Source organism: Carassius carassius, chromosome 1, assembly GCF_963082965.1.
Source record: "Carassius carassius chromosome 1, fCarCar2.1, whole genome shotgun sequence".
In the NCBI taxonomy this organism is placed as follows: domain Eukaryota; kingdom Metazoa; phylum Chordata; class Actinopteri; order Cypriniformes; family Cyprinidae; genus Carassius; species Carassius carassius.
Window position 1 is genome coordinate 40,372,485 of NC_081755.1, and position 21,367 is coordinate 40,393,851.

Genomic DNA, 21,367 nt, shown 5'->3' on the forward strand with positions numbered 1-21,367 from the left:
AAAGCCTCAATTTAATTTTGCAGTGTGAGATCCGATCCTCTGACAGAAGTGATATTTTTATTAGCCTGATGTAGGAGGTGCATCCTCTACCTGCTTTGTGCCCTGAAGGTGGCCATTTCGGTCATTTGCTGGCGTCTCTTATCATATGGGGTATTGGAATTGCTCTCACGCATAGTCACCTATTCACAATCCATTTCTCCCTTAAAAAATCTCTCTCTTTTCTTATCAGCCTCATTGGATGCTCTTATCTCTGGCTTGATATCAAATGAGGCACATTTGGCTCGCATTTCACCATCCAGAAGTTTTTTTTATTACATTTGCGATTGTTTTTGGAGCCACACTCTGCCTTTTCAGAACGTTAATGGCCCGTTTTCGACAGAGCATTCAAAGCTGTCTCCCTCACCCTATCATTTTATCCAAACTTTGTCTGAGACTTTCCTCCTGGCTTTTGTATTCATCGCTAACTCCAAGCAAAACTGGACCAAAACTACTTCTCTGTACCCAAGTGTACTTAATACACTTCCACTGGAAAGTGGAAAAAAAAAACACTCTACAAAACAATATATCAGACAGCTATTTTACTCAGGATGCCTTTTAAAGGATTGTTTCTGTAGAGGATTCTGATTCTGTAAATGGGATTGTCTCTAGCTAAACCAGGAAACATTGAGAGTAAGTTTATGCATTCATATCCATCTTAATGTAGGAGGTAATGATAAACAGGAGTAATAACAAACAGCTAGTTTGAAGAATCCTAGGAAAATGAAAAACATTTATCTGCTGTCTCATTCATCCTATTTACAACCTCAAAATCCCAATACCACAAAGTCCCCTAAATTATCAACATGATCAAAACTTGAAAAACCTGCTGTACACAATCATCTAGATGCATTAGATCATCTGACTGATAATGAGTTTATACTCTTTTAGCAAGCAAAAGTCTTAAATCGTGAAAACATCCCCTTTCAGATTGTGGTTCACATGCTGTGAACTTTTTTCTCGTTTTTATAAAGAATAACTTTTATATAAATATCCATTATAATATTTTAAGATTTCAAGCTACCTTACGTTTTATCCATACTTAATTATCAGTTTCTGTAGGGCTATGTTCTTTTCTCAGCCTCGATGATGTGTAACAATGCAAGTTGTCATCGGAGATTTTGTCAGATTTTCATGCTCATTCAATTGCTTAAATTGAGTGCTTACATTCCATCTCCTTTATCACAAACCCCACGGACTGGATCCGGGTGACTGAAGTGACATCGAAATAAGAATAAAACACACTATCAATTGCATAAATGCCATTCTTCTTAAGATGTAACAAATGCATTGGATGTTATGTGAGGTGTTCATAGTTCTGGTTGACCCTTATTAACACAGCCTAACAATCCTTTAACGGATTTAAATCATATAAATGTGTTAGTGTGTTATGTGTAAGCCAGGTTAAAGAGATGGGTCTTTAATACAGTGGCTGAGAAAGCTCAACACGCTGCAACTTAAGAAAACACATGCAAATTGAAAAAACATCAGCAAATGAAGAAAACATCTTCATCAGTTTGACAACACAAGTGTTGCAAATCATCACAACACATGCATATAACGAAACACACTGCAAATCTTCACAACACATGCATATAGCGAAACGCGCTGCAAATCTTCAGAACACATGCATATAACGAAACACACTGCAAATCTTCACAACACATGCATATAGCGAAACGCGCTGCAAATCTTCAGAACACATGCATATAACGAAATGCACTGCAAATCTTCACAACACATGCATATAGCGAAACGCGCTGCAAATCTTCAAAACACATGCATATAACGAAACGCGCTGCAAATCTTCACAACACATGCATATAGCGAAACGTGCTGCAAATCTTCACAACACATGCATATAACGAAACGTGCTGCAAATCTTCACAACACATGCATATAGCGAAACGCGCTGCAAATCTTCACAACACATGCATATATCGAAACGTGCTGCAAATCTTCACAACACTTGCATATAGCGAAACGCGCTGCAAATCATTACAACACATGCATATAACTAAACGCGCTGCAAATCTTCACAACACATGCAAATTAAGAATCAATTAATTAAGCATTTCAAATTTATTTTCATTAACCTTGAAATTATATTTAGCTGAGGATATTAAAGTTAGCCATCTTAAGTAAAGTTTTACATTTAATCATGTAATTATTCAGCTTATTCAGGCTAATATCCCAAAGATAAAGGAATCATGTTGTTTAAAAAAACACCATGAAAAAAAAACCTCATCTTTCAGTTCACCAACAACTCCACTGACCAGTAGCCACTGCACGATAAGCAAATCCCAGCTGGGTTTCCTCGAAACATTTCCATGGTGGTCAGTGCTATTTGCAGCGCGTTTCGTTATATGCATGTGTTGTGATGATTTGCATTGCGTTTCGTTATATACATGTGTTGTGATGATTTGCAGCGCGTTTCGCTATATGCATGTGTTGTGAGGATTTGCAGCACTTGTGTTGTCAAAATGATGAAGATGTTTTTTTTTTATTTGCTGGTGTTTTTTCAATTTGCATGTGTTTTCTTAAATTGCAGCGTGTTGAGCTATCTCGGCCACCGTACTTTAATCTAGATTTAAACTGACAGAGTGTGTCTGCCTCCAAAACAACGCTAGGAAGACTGTTCCAGAGTTTGGGCGCTAAATAGGAAAAGTCTCTGCCACCAAGAGGTCAATTTTGAAATTCTAGATGTTATCAAATGGCCAGGAGTTTTGAGATTGCAAAAGGACTTTAATGTATGGAAGGATTTGTATATAATGTGAAGGATTTGCTGCGCGTTTCGTTATATGCATGTGTTGTGATGGATTTGCAGTGCGTTTCGTTATATGCATGTGTTGTGATGGATTTGCAGCGCGTTTCGTTATATTCATGTGTTGTGATGGATTTGCAGCGCGTTTCGTTATATTCATGTGTCGTGATGGATTTGCAGCGCGTTTCGTTATATTCATGTGTTGTGATGGATTTGCAGCGCGTTTCGTTATATTCATGTGTTGTGATGCATTTGCAGTGCATTTCGTTATATGCATGTGTTGTGATGGATTTGCAGCGCGTTTCGTTATATGCATGTGTTGTGATGGATTTGCAGCGCGTTTCGTTATATTCATGTGTTGTGATGGATTTGCAGTGCGTTTCGTTATATTCATGTGTTGTGATGGATTTGCAGCGCGTTTTTGTTATATTGATGTGTTGTGATGATTTGCAGCGCGTTTCGTTATATTCATGTGTTGTCATGGATTTGCAGTGCGTTTCGTTATATTCATGTGTTGTGATGATTTGCAGCGCGTTTCGTTATATTCATGTGTTGTGATGGATTTGCAGCGCGTTTCGTTATATGCATGTGTTGTGATGGATTTGCAGTGCGTTTCGTTATATTCATGTGTTGTGATGGATTTGCAGCGCGTTTCGTTATATTCATGTGTTGTGATGATTTGCAGCGCGTTTCGTTATATTCATGTGTTGTGATGATTTGCAGCGCGTTTCGTTATATTCATGTGTTGTGATGGATTTGCAGCGCGTTTCGTTATATTCATGTGTTGTGATGGATTTGCAGTGCGTGTCGTTATATTCATGTGTTGTGATGATTTGCAGCGCGTTTCGTTATATACATGTGTTGTGATGATTTGCAAGACTTGTGCTGTCAAATTGATGAAGATGTTTTTTTTTTTATTTGCTGGTGTTTTTTCAATTTGCATGTGTTTTCTTAAGTTGCAGCATGCTGAGCTCTCTCGGCCACCGTAATAATGCTTACTCAAGCACTGTGGAGCTAAAATATTCAGGGCTTTATAAGTAATCAGCAAGATATATCATTGCATTGCAGTTCATTATATTATATTGTCCCCCACAATAAAAAACTAGAGCTTTTATCATAAAACTAAGTCTTTAAATATCATATTACTAAGACATATTATTGGCCTCTATAAATTGACTTCCGATATATTTAAAGACATTTTATGTAAATGGTCTTTTATACTGCCATTCTGCTATTCTGTCAGCATTTACGGTACGCATTTCTTCATCCTACTTTCCTGTGGGACACAAAGGGACCTTTATGTGACAACAGTTATTAACTCAGGAATTATACAATTAAGATATTCAATTATAGAATGGAATATAGAGTGATGTCAAGTCACCTTTATTTATATAGCGCTTTAAACAAAATACATTGCGTCAATGCAACTGAACAACATTCATTAGGAAAACAGTGTGTCAATAATGCAAAATGACAGTTAAAGGCAGTTCATCATTGAATTCAATGATGTCATCACTGTTCAGTTTAAATAGTGTCTGTGCATTAATTTGCAATCAAGTCAACGATATCGCTGTAGATGAAGTGACCCCAACTAAGCAAGCCAGAGGCGACAGCGGCAAGAAACCAAAACTCCATTGGTGACAGAATGGAGAAATGGGAGAAACCAGGCTCAGTCGGGGGCCAGTTCTCCTCTGACCAGACGAAACCAGTAGTTCAATTCCAGGCTGCAGCAAAGTCAGATTGTGTCAGTGATGTGTTGGCGGTGCAGTTGTTTCCATTTTGATACTGCCCTGGTCAATCCAAAACTTTGTGTGAGTGTTTTATATACAGTATTTCCAGACATAACTTTAGCCTGAGGAACTAAAATATTTTTTGTTCTCTCTATAGATTTGTTTTAAAGCACTTTTTATAATTTCAAGGTTAGTGGGCAGAAAGGTTTTTGTTCCCAGAGACCTGGTAGTGGTTAGATTAATATCCAAAGGGCTCTTGACAAAAATGACAGCCAGTGCCATTCATGTGCACCGAGTGGTTATTTCAAGCTCAAAATAATATTTAAAGTCACAGAAAAAAAGATACAAAACCCCAGCTAGAAATGGACAAAGACATATCAAGCAAGATTGTTCAGAATTTAATGATAATTATACAGAAAGAATATCACCGGAATATTTTTTGGCTGCTTATTTGGAGAGCCACATTCAGTTCAGTGATACGGCTTGACATAGTTCCAGCATCTGTGACAATGATAGCCTGATTATGTGTCATTTACATTACATCATTAGCATTAATAACGCAACGCGGTCATATGTTACTGACTGTACTGCATGACTGATAGGTACAGCTCTCACTGACACACTTTAGCACTCTAAAATTATTCTGCTTGAGGAAAATGTTTAATTTTACCTTATACTTCCTTTCTTGTGTAGATAACAGAGTCAACTAGATTGATGTGCTGGAGTATATCTTCAAGTTCTGCAGTGGCCCTGTAATTACAGTCTATTAAGCAATGAGGCAATCTGGATCACATAGCAAATTAACAGGTTTTTAAAACCGCCGTTCTCTGAGCCTAGAGCACCCACTGTGAAATATATAGAATGTGTGTTGCACTTTAATTACATTGGTTGATTCTCCCTATAAGCCCGGTGAGTCATATGTGAATGCACAGCATTATGGAGCAGCTTCCTCCACATTAAGATCACATAAGATCTGTTAATGCACTGGGGGATTGAATACTAGTATTCCTTTAGATTTCATGCTAATTCAACCTTTGGGTGATTGAAGGTGTCAAGTCTCCATTGTTCTCCTAACACGCACCCGTTTTAAAGCACCCTTCAGCATCTCTGACATAATGCCAGCTGATAAACCTTTGTTAGATTTGCCACTGTCTTAATATAAAAACGCTTGGACTGCTGCCCTTTCAATTCAATTAAATTTTTTTATTTGGTAATCCTCAGGTTCTAAGAAATTCATCCTCGTCACATATTGTGAAATGTGTCTTCTGTGTAGACCATAAGATTCTTAGCTGCCTTTGCTTGAGGACAGGATATCAAGGTAAACAGAAATGTCCTTAAAATCAAACACTGAAAAGGGTTAATATTGCCATAAACTGCAAAAATTTGCAACAGTTATCTTTTTTTAATACTGTAAAAAAAACTATTTAAGGTTTAATGACATTTATTTATATTAAAAATATATATTTTAATAGGGTATTATATTTAACAGAATTTTTGTTTGTTAGTATTTTTTTCTGTAAATTACTGACAAAAGTAAAACCAAGTATACAAAGTGTACTATGTAAAAAATGCAATCCATGTTATGATTTACTGAGAAAACAGTAAAAGGATGTTCCCAGAAGAATGTCAATATTCAAATATTGATGTGTCACAAAATCTTTGTTGTACTGTATATTATGTGCATTAGGGTGTTCTGTGTTATAATTTTCTTACATAAATATAATATAAGAAAATATAAATATATATATATATATATATATATATATATATATATATATATATATATATAATAAGGTATGAAGGAGATTTTAGTATCTCAAGTGGGTTGGAATATGAAATTAGTTAATGATATGCACAGGTATAAAATACATGTTATAAGTATATATAGGCATCTCCTGTAATGCCTTTGTCATCAAATTTTTTGACTATGTACTTTTCCAACTGTGCACAATCATATGGTTAGATGTGCTTTATTTAGTGCATTTCACATAGCTTTTTTTGTTTGTTTGTTTGTTTTTTAAAAAGCCCATATTGATCGACCACTTTTCCAAAATTAAAATGATATGTATCTTTCTTAAATGGGCTAATAAATCAGGCTTTTATATAAACAAAACTTGTCTGTCTGCAGTAGGATTTTTTGTTTGTTTGTTTGTTTGTTTATTTTTTATTAAGGGGCTGTGGTGTTCCCTTTTGCCAAAAAGATGAGAAAACTTCAACACCCATAATGCACTAGGCTCAATCTGACTGTCCATGAGCAGAAACACAAAAATACTGAAGTACTATGTGTAGTTTTATACAATTCAGCAGGTTTTTGTTGTCAAATAAATGGAAATATGTCATACTGAAAAAAGTACACATTGTTTATTTGCATTCACTAGTAACAGGGTAACAAGAAAAAGCTGATTAAACTTCAGCAAGTTTATCCTTTAATGTCTTTCTCTTATGGATTTGACATGTATGAAGTGATATATGTAAGCGCATGACAGTGTTGTGTGGAGCACTGGCAAATGTGTTGCATTGATCACTGTTGTGTTTGCTGGTGAGAGATGCGAGTTCAGTACGCATGACACATTTTGGACAGGAGTGGGTGTTCAGCCCACATGGCAAAATGAGTGGAGAGCCTCTGAAACAGGTTTTTGTTATTCTGAGTACCAAGCTCTTTGAGAACAACATCATGTTCACATTGTTTTCAAAGGCTCAGATTGTTGTTTGTTAATGTCAGGTGTAGTTGCAGGCTATACTCCAAGCCATTTCTTGGTGTTGGGCTCAGAATCTATCCACCAATTTGTGGTTGTTTCAAGTTAAACTTAGACTTTCTGTATTTTACATGTAATATTTGACCAATTATAGTTGACTGTATAGAGCACCACTGCTCTTTCAGTGTGCCTTCAAAAATCTATTGAAATACAAATCTTAAACCTCCAAATAGAAGGGCTGCAAGCTGTTCTTGGTTTTCTAATGCTTTTTCCATAAAATTGCCAAATTGGAGTTGCTTGCGATGAGAGGAATTGGATGTGGGGTGTCTGCAGATGGGCCCGACAAGCCACTTTATTTCTTTTGTATCACTATTTGGCAAATTCAGAATGCAGGAGCAGAAAAAAGTGGTTGTCATGACAACAGCTGAAAAACAGCTGAGATGACCATTAGTAAAAGGTGCCTATTAGGTAGTCCATTGTGAGATGCCCCCTTTGACCTGACATAATGACACGCTGTATTATGACGATATCCTTAAAAGGATCATATTATGCTTTTTTAAAGATCATTAATTGGTGTATTTGGTGTAACGGAATATGTTGACATGCTTTAATGTTCAAAAAAATTTTTTTTAATAATGTACATAATTGTAGGTCCTCTGTGCCTTTCTCAAATGCATCATTTTCTTCAAAGTCTCTCCTTACAACAAGCGCAGTCTGCCCTGATTGGCCAACTGACCCAGTGCATTGTGATTGGTCGAACACTGCTAGCACTCTTCAAAAATGTAACGCCCATTTCCATAATCGTGAGCTTCATCTTTCAAAATAAATGTAAAGACAGTTAATAATGTCCTTAGTTTTACCATCAATTCAAGTTCAAAAAAGGGGAACAGAGTAGCGTGACAGACACAGTGATGAAGCTCCTGTGTTTGCAGTACACAAGCCACAGACGGTTAAGACAGCTGACTCCACTGTGTGACACTGTCTCTCTCTCTCTCTCTCTCTCTCTCTCTCTCTCTCTCTCTCTCTCTCTCTCTCTCTCTCTCTCTCTCTCACACACACACAACATGCAAAACTCCACATTTGAGCAGTCATTGGCAAATTCTTAAACTAATAACAAAACATAGTTATCATTTCTGATTCAGAAGCGCCAGATTGTTGTAGCAAAGTTAGAATGACCTCCTCTCCTAGGTTCACGAAACAATTGTCCATAAAATGTGTTGCTGTTCTGTTGTAAGTAATCTTAAAGATTCCTAAATGCATTTACTCTCGGAAGGCCAAATAAAGTGCTTTTGGCTTTTTTGCTTTTTGCTGATTCAACACTAACAGTGGCTACTGAAACTACATCTTCTTTCTTTGCGTGAACATTTGGGCAGCATTACGCAAATATTTCCACATAGTGACGTAGACATGTGGGGCTGTGTTTGAATGAGCCATTTTAGGGGGGCGTGGGAAATACTTAACTTTGAGACTTTAGTCTTTGCAACTTTACAGATCTTCTTCAGAGCTTGTAACACTCCAAAGAGAAAGGAGAAAATGTAATTGCATCGTATGACCCCTTTAAAAGCCACTTTCATGAGACAGCTTATCCAAATGAAACATACAAGTACCTACAGCTAATTTAGCCAAATAATGAATATATAAGCAATCTCAAATTAACAAGTGTTGTTTTGAATGTTGAAGGCAAAAGAAAAATGGCGAGCGTTATATTGCTTTTATACAACAGCTCAATTAATAAGTTAATATTGAGTTACTTATAAATGCTCACAGTATCGCTGTTGATTTTGTCAAAATATTTGCACTGACAATGAAAATAGTTCCAAATGAAGTCAAAGCAAAACTGTTGTGCATCTAAAAAAAAACATTCAGGGTGTTTCATTCCTGAATGAATCAGAATTTGAACAAATCAGTGGAGTGAATGATTCAGTGACTCACTCATGAAGACAAACACTGTTTTGTATTCTGAATGAATCAGTGTTTTCAGAAATCAGCGGAGGGGTTGATGTAGTGACTCACTCATAAAGCCTTCAATATGATTTGTTCCTGAATAAATATTTTTTTGTTCAACAAATCAGTTAAATGATTGATTCAGTGACTCATAAATAGGCTTGGGTATCGAGAATCGAGTATCGATTGGAACCGGGACTAGCTTTGCGATTTTCCCGGAATCGTTCAAAAGTTTACATTTCGATTCCTAGTTTCGATTCCTAGTCCGCCGACCAGAAGAAGAAGAAACCGCTGAACATCAACAAAGAAGCGTACACCAGAAGTGTTGGCATAATTGAGCGAGTTTAAGTGTGGTTTCACTTTCTTAAACAGAACGAAATCTTGGCAAAATGCAACATTTGCATTAAGATTGTTTCGTGCATAGGAGGGTGTACGTCGAACATGATAATGCACCTCCGAGTTCATGCAGTAGAAATAAATATGTGCCCCGTCTTCCATCCTCCGCTGCCTCTTTTTTCTCCTATTTATGCGTTCAAGCTTCTTCTACACCACAGCAGGAGATAATAAAGTTATCTGTCCAGAACGCTCACGCATCCTGCCTGGGAAGGCAGATATGATAATTTTCCTAAACAAGAACTGTTTCTGATTTTATACTGTACCTGCTGCTAATCTATACTGGGTTTTACAATTTGTTTCTTATCGTAAGACCCTATGATTTCCGCGATGCAGAAAATGCGGACGGAATCACGGAATCCAGTCATAAAAATGGAATTTACAGTTTAACGCGGAATGTCAGATAATTTGCCAAATTTTGAATGAATTAATCAGAAGTTGGTCATTGCACTTACATCAAATAGCGATATGGACTAGTATCTGTAAATATTGAGCCGGAACAGTCTATTTTAACATGAATCCTGCATGTTCTGCATGTCTGTGTTAATGAATGGCGCAGAAGCGCGTCGTCATTCATCACACACACGGAAGCGCGCGTGACGCTCGTGGTGATTTCAGTCTGTCGTCTCTCTAAATAAGTAAAAAAAAAAAAGTTAAAAGATAAAAGTAAAAAGTTCATAGAATTAAAATTGATGAAAAAGGTCAGACTATTTCCTTCAGAAAGACCGTTGGTTAGTTGGTTAACTTTTTTTGACCCTGCCTCTTAAAAGAATCGGAATCGAGAATCGTTAGGAACTGGAATCGAAACAAGGAATCGAAACCAGAATCGGAATCGTTCAAATTCAAAGGATACCCAACCCTACTCATAAAGTCCGTCATATATTTTTGTTCCTGAATGAATCACCTTTTTCAACTAATCGCTTAAATGAATGATTCAGTGACTCACTCATAAAGACTACATTCTTACACAATTTAATTATGGACAGTGGTTACACACAACCAAATTGTGTTTTGATAACATTAATGGAATTTTTTAAATCTATGCAAACTCCTTGTGTTGTGACAACACAACTGAATGAGGTAGAATCTATGTGAAATAGTAATGTCCAACCAAATCAATTTAATCAATTTGCTTTAACTTAAACCGGTTAAGTTAACTGAACATGTTTTGGTTTATTACAATCTAGCCAAAATTGTTTCACTCTATCAACATAAGGAGGTTTGTTTCAAATTACTCATTTAAATTATGGACAGTGGTTCCACACAATTAGTTCTAGTTACTTTAACTAAATATATTCTATTTAAAGTTACTCCCTTCAACAAAGCATTTTTTGTGTGATTTGTCTTGTAATGAGTCAAAAGACAAGATGTCACAAATGATCAAAGTGTATTTGTTAAACAAGCAATAATTAATTACACACAGTTAAATACAGTTGAAACCACATTACGAAATAGCGGAAATATGAAACTACTCATTTTCTAACTGGCATTCATGGGTAACCAATCAAACCTTATTCCAGGAACAGGAACTGGCTCCAGAAATTACTTCTTCAGTACTCCAAATGTGTACCTGAGTTCAGGAGGGTTGCTCAAGTTAAGTCCATATATCAGTCCCAGCAACATGGTTTTGCAGACTGTAAACTACTAAGTCCTGAAGAACTTTATCCTTTAACACTCCAACATCTGCTGGACTGTCTTCAGTGATTTCAGCTTCAAGATTCCCACGAGTCTTCCGGATCACCTCCTGATTGCTGGCAACGTCTTTATCCTAGAAGTATTTAAAAGGATGGAGAACTCAAATTCTTGTGTATTAACTTTAACAAATCATTTATTAACCTTGGAAAAAAAACTCACCATATACTCCATACTGCTAGGGTCTTCATTGGATACTTCAATTTCATTAGTCTGAAGATGAAAACAACATAATTTTGCCTTTGTTTTTTTTTTCTAAAATTACATGAAAAAAAAGTCAGTCATTCATCTCCTTATGGGAACTACAGGCAAGCAGTCAAGATGGGATTCTAACAAACATTACAATGGAAAATGGTACACACATCTGGACCCTGTACGGTAAGCAACAGAACTGGAATGTTCCCAGACCCAGAAACATAGTAAGGACATCAGTAAAACAGTCATGTGACATCAGTGGTTCAACCATAATTTTACAAAGCTACAAGACTACTTTTTTGTGCAAACAAAAAAACAAAACAGCGACTTTATTCAGCAATTCTTCTCCAAATCGCATCTTCCACCATTATCGACAGCACGTAAATAATTAATGCGCATGGTGCTGCTGACCCAGAACACGCATGCGCTGAGCCTTGATTACACGCAGAGGAAAGCAATGTTCATGCCTCTTGTTACTCTACATAATGGCGGCATATGTGATTTGGAGAAGAATTGTTGAATAAAGTCACTATTTTTGTTTTCTTTGCACAAAAACGTATTCTTGTAGCTTTGTAAAAGTGTGGTTGAAGCATTGATGTCACATGAACCGTTTTAATGATGTCCTTACCATGACTCTGGGAACATTTCAGTTGCATTGCAGCCTTTATGGAGGTTCAGAAATCTCTCGCATTTTCATAAAAATATTAGGGATGCACCAGTTGACCGGCCATAAATCGGAACCAGACGGTTTTTACTTAAAATATGCGATTGGTAATCGGTCGGTCTTTGGCCTTTTTTTCAGCCGATTTTTCCGGAAGTGCGCCCGCGTGCTCAGACTACATTACTTCTGTGTGAAAGCAAACACGTCCTGGGATTGATTCCGGGATTGATCCTGGGTCGGGGACCTAGTAACATTGCCGGGTTCAATCCCGGGACGAGCGCTGTGTGAACAAAAGCCAGATCTAATGCCGTGTCATAGTGATGACGCGCGTTATCGCGCAACTTTTTTACCGGCTGTTTGAAGGAAGATCAACGTTCACGAAAAAAAAAAATGCAAACTGTATGAAGCACAGATCAGTTAGTTCCTCACTTTCCGCGCTGACACCGAGATTGTTCGCCAGCTTCAGTGAAAGTATAACGTGCCTAATGTTTTTGACTCGTACATTACACGTCACATGTCGTTACGGGACCTGTATTTGCCGGAATCGCAGTGTGAAGGGGGCGTTATTGAGCTTTTCCTCAATATTGGACTGTAGAACTATGCAGTTGTTGCCTTTAATTTCACATGGTTACAAATAATCTTTTAATTTAAGGCCAGTTCTATGTCGTTTCAACCCAATTCAAAAACAAAAGCTAAATGCTGATGTCTGTACCATCTATGTCTGTATTGAATGTAGGCTAATTACTGTGCAGTTACTGCTGTTAATTTCAGACTGTCACGGTTATTGTTTTCAATAGCCAAAAGACAGTTTAGCCTATTAAATACCAAATAAAATCTTGTTTATGCATACTTTCCTTCTTTCTTGTTTGTTGCTTAAAGAAAAAAAAAAAAATCGGGGTCGGGGCATTCCTAAAAAATGTCATTATTTGTGCTCTGAAGATGAATGATGGTCTTACGGGTTTGAAACGACATGAGGGTGAGTAATTAATGGCATGTTTATTTTTGAGTGATCTAGCCATTTAAACACACCTGAACCAGCTAGTCAAGGTTCTTGGGAATTTTAAAACAAAAAAGTCTTACTAGAAGTTCCAGGCAGGTGAGTTAGAGCTAAACTCCATAGAACACTGGCTTTCCTAGAGCAGGTCTGGACACCCCTGCCTTGCATTAAAATAAATTGTTTTTGGGAGGCAAATGCATTCATAACCTGCCAGTTTATAGTATAACCACATATTTTGTATTTATTGTATTAATAAACCTTATCTTATTATATCTGTTTTTTTTGTCAATTTCCAGTGGCCAGTGAGAGAATAATGTTTTAATACAAGGTTGTGTTGAGTGCAGTAGTTCTTACCTGTGTAGTGGGCACCAAGAGGGTTTCTTTATTTGTCCAAGGACTCTTCTTCAGTATGCAAACATCTTCATAAGTCTTGTAGTGCGGATCCAGTTTGGCAAAGATTGTTGATTCTAATGGGCCTATGGTAATTCTGTATGTCTCAAATTCTGCACAAATCTGTAAACACATGAAGTGCAATGTGTTACAAAAAAAAAAGAAAAAAAAAAGTTTAACAGCAAAAACCAGTTCAATTATCAAAATATTAAGTGATTTATTTGTGTGAGTGATGAATAGTGACATGTTTACCATTCCAAAAGGGTGAACCTGATTACATATCTGGAGCATTTGTATAATGTGAACAGCTCAGAGTAGTGTCCGGTTTAAAGTCATTGTATGACCACACCGTCATGTTCATAAACATAGCTTCAAATACTTTCACTGTGCAGAGCCAGGGCTCTCCAAACTCGGTCACATTACATGGTTAGACATTTATTGATTATTTAGCTTTTGCAATTAGTTAAAATATACATATTCTAACAAATAAAGGTAATTACTCCCGCTTTTGAAAGTCATTATGTATTACTAGTATACAATTAATTTATACAAATAAATATATTTGGCACACAAAATGAGATAAGAGAGAAACTCCTATTCGCCATTTGATTAGTTATATGAAGAAGTAGCTGAATGACAAATCATTCTGCCTCTTAACATCTCTTATTGTAAGCCATATGTATAATAAAAGTAAAGGTAAGTGATAGGACGTTTTATTTTTTGGATAAACATTTTATTAATAAATACAATCTTTCTTAAAATACCTTATTGGGTTATGATAATCAAAACAGTTTGGTTTGATCTAGCGCAGAACTAAAACTTTAATGAAATATTTCCCCCAATTATAAAATGATTTTATCATTAGCTAGCTCCACACTGGAGAGCTGCTTTATAACAGGAAATCAAGTTATAATTCTAGCGACACTGACTCTGTATTTTCATGTTTAATATTGTAAAGCTATCTATTGCATAAAGGACTGTTATATAAATAAACGTGACTGGACTTTTCTTTACTGGAGTGCCTGGAGAACCTCAGAGTTCGTGCAAACATCCACATCGCTGTAATCAAATGTGTTCTTAAGAGCTGCTTTTACACATAGACAGAAATGGACACAGCGACCCCATTGGAACTCAATTGAGACAAGTGAAGCCCATTTTTAGCTATTTTTAGCACTTCCGTTTCTGACGCGCAGACTCAAACTAAGCTTGATGACGTCAGCAACCTGTCTGACAGATGTAATTCTTCTAGTAGCTGCACGTGAAAACTGCCATCGTTAATCTTGCAGAGACGGCGAGCTTGAGCGGGGAGTTCTTTGGCGTGAGTGAGCAGGAGTAAGTATTCTGATTAATTATTTTGTATAGTATTTTAAAATGTACCGCCAGGGCTTGTATCTATGGGCTTCTCTCTTGATGTCTCCCCGATTGCCTGCGAGCTTCTCCTCCTGTCTGTACGGTAATTTCTCTACTGTGCGACAGAGAGTCGAGTGGTTATGACGCAATCGTTAGCCTATTTTTACAAAAACTGTTTCTATGGGGCCATAATGTAACATAGAAGGTAATGGAGCCCTTTATACATTGTTGTGTATCTTTAGAAATAAATAATGGACAAATGGAGTCTTTAAACGCCTCAGATGTAAAGTTATTCGCTGTCAAAGTGACGCCAAAATGAATGGAGTCAATGGGATGTTCAAGCCTATCTTTCAAGTTGAAGATCCCTGTGAATGAACGTGTAGATAAATAGTGTAGGAATTCGACTTGCGTGAAGAAATTAATCATAAATGTACATTAAAAAAAGTTTTTTTTAAGAAATTGTGAGTAAAATTACTTCCGTTGTGAAAAACGCTCTGATCGGAAGTGACGCAACGGCCGGTAAACATCGTCTCTTCGTAATGGAGTCAGACAGTAAAGAGGTTGCAGTAGGGATAAATGTCAACTCTTATGATGGGCCATTGCCGTATAATTACGAGCCGCCTAGGCTAGAGAGGGGTCAGGCAGAGTTAAGGGGAAGGGTAAATGGACAGAGGAGAGAGATAGAGTTGTGGTGTGAGGAGAATCGGTTGAGAATTGGGCAGGTGTCTTGGTGAGTGACCACAGGCTAAAGCCAATTGTGGCTAACGTCTCCATGTTTAACACATTGCAGTATCTTTAATAGATCATATTTAGCAATATTGCTGTCGACTTTGTTGTTTTTCAAGCATCCATGTAGATTGTCACCATTTATGCCAGCAACATGTGTCTTAAAATAATTAATTTAGATCCCAGATTTTAAATGAATGTTGTAGGATGTAGGCTATAGCTTACATATGTGACGGTCAGCTAGTCTGGATAGGGATAGAAATTCTGTGCATTTCTACACAACAGTTTATCGTGAAATTTTGTAGAAATTGCAAGCTGATTTTTAATCAGTAACTGCTTTTAGACCTAGGTGTCCGCATGTTCTGCTTCTGCAGATGTCAAGCGTTTGGGCCGTATATCTAAACAACATAACCGGACAGCTGGAATTCCGAACTTAGTCGGCTGTTATACTACTCACCTTAGTATTTCCGACGGACATTATGTAAATGAGCTCACATGTACTGTGGAGTACGTGTATGAAAGCGGTTAGTCTTGAGGCTAGGACGGGAATATGCTGTTCATGTAAATACAGTCATTGTAACAAGGATCTTTTATTGTCATGTGAAGGGATACTGGTTGTAAGGCATACTGATAAATGCATCTAATTGACAGCCTATACTGTACAGGGGGTGTGTCTTTTTACAGTGCATATTTACCCAAGTTTTAGGAAGTAAGTAGTCTACATGTCGTTTCTTACAAGGTCTTACACCAACCATTAGAGCTACAAGGAGGGAAGGAGAGTGAGTTTATCTTAGCAAATTTGTTTAACAGGTGCTTGTGTGGTAGATGTGAGGCTATGCCATCAGCAGTGGAGAGTGTGTGCTGTAGGGAGGTCGACGCCTATTGGTCCCTTGTCCAAAACCTAGATCCCCCAGAAGACATTACCTGCCTCACACTCCATCCAGGGTTTGAAGCATCCTGTCTGAATCCTTTTGTGCTGCAGATAGCATACATGAACTCCAGACAGGAGCATGGCCCTCTTCAAGCCAGCAGACCAGAGTAGGTTTTGAGCAAAAATTATTTCACACTGCAATTCAAAGAAACGGCTTTTCTACACCAAAATAGTAAATCCTGTTAAGCAGGTTTTTAAACTCAGTGGTTTCCATATACTTCCTATAAAAACAACTTTGGTGTTGTGTAGTACAGTAGAATATCAGCCAACAGGACATGCAATATTTACCATTGGAATTGTTTACTATGAAAACATGGTATGATCAAAATGTAATTATATCCCAATCTACACCACAGGCAGTTCCGATACACAGCATACAGGCAGGTTGTCCGCTGGGCGTACGGAATAATAGGCAGGAACATTAGGAAAGCCATACCTTCATGTGTTGTGTCAGCAATAAGGAGGCAGTTTGCAGAGGAGGGACAAACATAAAAAGGTTTCCAGTGGCCCCGCTTGGAAGACGATTAATAAATACATAGTGAAACAAACTGTACTGGTAAAATTGATCTTTTATTACATGTTAAAACGTGAGTGTCGTGCGAGATGGAGGCTGACTGCCTCATCCTTGGCAACCTTCTGGACGGAAAAGGTGAGGGGGGGCGGTGCAGCAGAGGACAAGACGGCACTGCTTTCTTGTAGGGCCTGTGGTGACTTGCAGTATTCCTCTACCAGAGAGACCATAAGATTTGTTGCGTATCCTTGAGGAGAGAAATGTTTAGAAAACATTTAGTAACATGGATGACTCGCATAAAGATAGATTCACACAAAAAAGATATTGAAAAACTAAGTGAAACTACTAACCGTAAGATGGTTTCTCCTTGATGGGGTGGACTACCCAGCCACCTTTCCGAAACCGTGGGTAGCGAACAGCGTAGCGTACCTCACCCTCACTAGTTCGCGCTACATCTCTGTTGCCATTACTATTGAAATGTAGGGCTGCCAAGAGAAGTCTCTACGAGATAAGTAGATAGAACATTAGGTCTCCAAAGCTAACCCAATGCAGTGAAATGCAACAGAAATATGACATTAATGTTTTCAGTTCAAATGGGTATAAGACAATGACTTATCTTTGCAATTATTTTTTTGCAAACAATATGTAATGCTGTTATCAATCTATAACATTTTGGTCTGCTATACAAGACTGCATTAGTTTTTAGCCATATTCATTCTGTCATAATTTCCTGAAATTGAAAAAAAAAAAAACTAATTTTATTAGTATCGATACTTTTAAGTGATAACACTACCTGCTGTACATCCCAAGAAAAGAAAAGCCAATGTGTTTGGGAGCAAAATGCAGAATAAGGGAATGGTAGGCCTCCAGGGAGAATGTCTAATTCTGAGGTGACAATTGTCGAATATCCTTTACCAGTGCTTTCCTGGCAGCTACACTCTCCAGTTTAGTGGCTGCTGGTGATCCTGAATAAAACGTATTCTGTCATATAATCTCTCGCATTTCATAACACAAGTAATTATTAGTACACATGGGGTTACGTATTGATAAAACCAAACTAAAATTTACAAGCACTGAAAAAAGTTTAGACTCAAAACATTTGACATCTTTTAACATAGGCTATTATGTTGTACCTGGTTCCAGCCACTCCTTGTTTCTTGCCTCTCCTTCCAACGGTGGATGTGCGCAGCTGGTAAATGCTGGAGAGCTGTGTTCATGTATGTCCTGTACATGATTTATCATACTCTGCCATTTTGCCTGCATCTCATCTGGATCTCCTGTAGGGGTGGAAGCTGCGGTCCAGTAGAGATGGTTGATAATGGCAGGCCTCCACAGCTTCAGATCCTCACAGTCCCTCTCTTTTGCAGCAGCATCCAGTGCTTTCTGTACACCTGTTCCAGAGCAGACAAACAGAGCAGAGCAAATTAATTATTAGGAAAGTGAATTTAACTACAAAAACAAGTCTGTTATATAGAACTACCAACATCACAATACATACTTTTCCCAATATGCCAGACGTCAAAGAAATGCTTTGTTCCTTCTGAACACATTTTCTCACGTACCCACTTAGCCACCTAAAACACAAATTGATTTTATAGAATTTATTTTGAGTGATACTGTGCCTGTCAATGCTGTTCAGCTTTAGATCTCTCCTAGCATCATTACCTGCCGATTTCTGTCTGTTATCAGAGCAGACACTTGCATGTCTTGGTCCATCAGGAACTGCATACTCCGCTTTAGACCCTCTAGCTCACACCAAGAGCTGCTTGGGACTTCTGAGCTCTGTAAAACCAACTGATTATTACTGAACAGTAACTGTAATATCAGTAACTAAATCAGACACAAGATTTCTGTGTGACATCAACTTACTTGGACAAGCTGAACATCCAAAACTTTGTTAATTCGATCCTCAATCAAGGAGTAGCTACCATACTTGGCACAGTGTCCAGGAGAATCTGATCTAAGAACGTCAAAAACAGTTACATTTATAGGTTAATGCAAAAACACATTGACCTGTTCTAAATCAGTTCTGGCTCAGGGTCCATTGTAGAGATGTCTCCATCTCCGTCAGGATCTGAAGTGGCAGTTGCACCCGCCCCGTCTTTGCTGGCAGCACTCTCTCCCAAAATCTGAAAACAGACCGAGATCACAACTTTGAACTCTAAAAAATGTAGTCCTTTCATGAAAATCCCCCAATCATGCATTATTTAAAAGACTGTTAATCTTTTCAAAATCTTTTTAAAGTACGTTAGTCCCGAGCTGCATTCCCTCGCATGTGCCTTGTTGATACCAGCTTCGATTAGTCAAAGAAAACCAAGGCAAATCCGATTTAACTAAGAAAACTAATATTGTAAAGAATTACTTGGATGCGTTTTGGAGACGGTGAAAAGTGCGCGCTCTTTTTTTCAGTCAAACATGCGCCCTGTCACAAGGGCAGCAGTTCATCTACATTACTCACCGATCAAATAAGACTTTGGCGGGACAAAAAAAATCAATTTGGCGGGCGCTAAAACAAGTTAAATGTAGGAAAATTCAATGCGTGAATTTAACCGAGTAGTAATATGCGAATGCGACCACATAAAATTGTAATTAAAAAAAATAACATTTTCTGGAACCCTGTCTTAATAGCTCAATAAAATAAGTGACAGGAGGCTCATGTGCAGCCTCACGGGGTGTAACAAGAGTAAGCTGACGGCAGCTAGGCGGGCTTTCGTGCCATGCCAAGACTAATCCATTATAACGTTAAGAAAAATACATTTGCAGAAATTACATGCAGAGCTACATTTCGATGCAACAATTTGTATATGGTATTATAAGACTTACTGTGCAAAGCTCCCGTTTTCGACGTGCAGATTCTCTGCTAGTGCTAACATTAACGTTAGACTCTTCACTCCCGCCAGATTTTGCAGGTGGACTTGCATGCACCGATGGCACAGCTCCATTTGCCAGCCTAACCCACTCTTTTCGTCGAAATTCCATGCGAAATTCCATAAGATCTCCTTGGTTGTAGCTGTCCGGTGTGAAGTGTTTTTCACATACCACCGTGTGTCTTGTCAACGAGGAGGCAGCGAAATTGCTTCTCTTTGCCTGGACGAAACATATCCAAGCACGGAAATCTTTGTGTTTCTTGTTTGGAAATCGGTGGACCCGATGGCCAGACAAGTTGGAGTTGTTGCATCCAAAACAAACACAAGAATTCACCATTGTGACAACTCAAACCTACTATAACTATAATAACGATAACGACAATCTCTATTTTCTGTTTCCACCTCTCAGACTACGTAAACCCACACTGAGAACCAGGGCTGCAGCGCCTATGTTTGCCTGTCGTTACGTCATATGACGCGTTCTCTGGGAAAAGGCGGTTTTTTGGCGCGTAGCTTAGAATAGGCACTTTTTTTTCTTAATTTCTGCCCGTGGGTGTTGTAAAACATATGTATTCTTATGTACGTCTTTTTAAATTTACATTTTCATACAATATTCTGTATAAATTAAGTTATAAAATTATATTGAAAGATGGCCTTTAACGCAAGTGAAGCTCTGCTACAAGATGGCGGCACATGGCCGACTTCAACTTCTGGTCGACTTCTTTCCCGCCTGCTTTTACATCGCGGTCAGTTTTTGTTGTGTTTATGCAGTTATTGAGAGGAAGGCGTGCCGTGCAGTATATATTTACATATTCATCCAAGGTTCGGATCGGCTCGGTTTCCTCAAACTGAAGTGCTATCTTCTTCTTTTGAATTAAATCAGGAGAGTGTACAATTTTGCGCTACAGCGACACACTGGTCAAACTGCATTATTGCAGGCTTTCACATTAGGCAGATACGAGATCAAACCACTAACGTTACTCAAAAACATTTGCCGACAATTTTTTTATTGTCGACGTTGTCGATAATGTCGACTAATTGTTTCAGCCCTAGTGTATATATATACTAAAGTCAGTATGTTACAGAGAGTCGTGTGCTTTCACATCTCCCAACCGCTCAAAATCATCTATTAACGGTGCAATAAACCGATTACACAATACTAGACTGCAAAACAAAAGCACCCCAAAACAGAAACTCTAAGAGAAATTAAAGACTTTGACTTTAGATTTTCTTACCTGACTGGTACCTCTTGCTCTCCTCCGCGCCATCATCAAATGCGTTGGAAATCGTCACTTCCGTTTTTTTGTTTTTTTTTGAATGACGAAATTAAACCTTTTACGTTAGTTTAACGATTGATACTTAAGTAAAATTGAAAATGAAACATTTTCAAGTATAGGACGAAAATGTTAATAAGTTGTTTAAGCACAACACAATTGTGTTTTGGCGGAAAACTAAATATATTTGTGTTGTTTTAACAAAACATA

General features: G+C 37.8%; 3 long non-coding RNA genes across 3 annotated transcripts; all 3 read right to left on the reverse strand.

The window, feature by feature from the left end:
* Positions 1-11,404: 11,404 nt before the first annotated feature.
* Positions 11,405-20,942, reverse strand: LOC132122735 (uncharacterized). The gene is made up of 4 exons (XR_009426429.1): positions 20,693-20,942; positions 13,463-13,621; positions 13,192-13,269; positions 11,405-11,468 (listed from the first exon to the last, which is right to left on the reverse strand). It is a non-coding gene; the product is annotated as an uncharacterized LOC132122735 (long non-coding RNA).
* On the reverse strand, positions 17,152-17,838 carry LOC132122599 (uncharacterized). Its single transcript, XR_009426416.1, has 3 exons — positions 17,810-17,838; positions 17,367-17,515; positions 17,152-17,263 (listed from the first exon to the last, which is right to left on the reverse strand). It is a non-coding gene; the product is annotated as an uncharacterized LOC132122599 (long non-coding RNA).
* On the reverse strand, positions 18,124-19,030 carry LOC132122674 (uncharacterized). The gene is made up of 3 exons (XR_009426421.1): positions 18,886-19,030; positions 18,515-18,798; positions 18,124-18,407 (listed from the first exon to the last, which is right to left on the reverse strand). It is a non-coding gene; the product is annotated as an uncharacterized LOC132122674 (long non-coding RNA).
* Positions 20,943-21,367: the final 425 nt, after the last annotated feature.